Genomic DNA, 1,173 nt, shown 5'->3' on the forward strand with positions numbered 1-1,173 from the left:
CATTAAAGAGGATCTGAGACAAAAAGCAGATCAGCCATGATCTTATTGTAGGGCAAGGCAAACTTGAGATTGCGGGACTTAACCACCTGGTCCTGTTCTTATTTACTCATATTCTGTTATCAGAAAGTTAGTGTGTGCTATTTTCCTGGAAGTTCTGTTATTGAATGTTGCAGTCAGAAGATTTTGTGATCCATCTCTGGGTGAGGTACGGAAGTTCTATCCACTGTCAATCTGGGTCTATAACATGACCAACAAATGAAGCACATGTTGCAGACAGGGAATCTCTGTCAAGAGATATGTGGGATCATTTTCCTACCCAACTTGAGTTTTCCAATTACATTATCCAAACTATCCAAATCGTGAATGACAGCCTTAATGGGATGAATGGTTTCCTTGGTTTATGGACATCACGTTCTTGGAGTAAGTGACCTTCAACTGCTCCTCTCAGCGGATTTGATGTGCTGAATGAACATAGGAAGACAGGACTGAGGAGGAGGAGTGGGTCATTAAATGCTTTTAGCCTGCTCCATCAGGAACTAAAGTTTAGTTTTAGCCCCACTTTTGTATCCGTATCCGGTTATCTGTCACTCATTTGTCTGTCGACTATTACACTAAATCTCCTTTGAATATATCTAAACAGAGAGGCACCAAAAAAGTATTGGGAAGAAACTTCCCATTTGAAAGGATCTTTTAAGAAATTAGAATTCTTCTTAATACTGTTATAGATTCATGAAAACAGACACTTTAGTCCAACTTTTCCATGCGGATGAGATATGCTAATCTGATCTATTTCATTACTTGAGAAGATTTGTACCTCAGGTTGAATTTCTGGTTGTAGGTTTGCTCGCTAAGCTGGAAGGTTTTTTTCTCAGATGTCTCATCACCATGCTATGTAACATCATCAGTGAGCCTCCGGTGAAGCACTGGTGTTCTGTCTCGTTTTCTATTGTTGTGTCTTGATCTGTTAAAGTGGGTAATATCATTTCCAGTTCTTTTTCCCAGAGATTGGTAAATAGTCGATATAGTCTCATTTGCCATTATTTGTTTCATATCCCTGTGAACTCTTCTTATTCATATCCCCATCCAGATGCCTTTTAAACATGGGATTGTATCAGCCTCCACCACTTCCTCTGACAGCTCATTCCATGCACATATGAAACAATGTGAAAAAAA

This window comes from Chiloscyllium punctatum, chromosome 49 (genome assembly GCF_047496795.1).
Source record: "Chiloscyllium punctatum isolate Juve2018m chromosome 49, sChiPun1.3, whole genome shotgun sequence".
Classification (NCBI taxonomy): domain Eukaryota; kingdom Metazoa; phylum Chordata; class Chondrichthyes; order Orectolobiformes; family Hemiscylliidae; genus Chiloscyllium; species Chiloscyllium punctatum.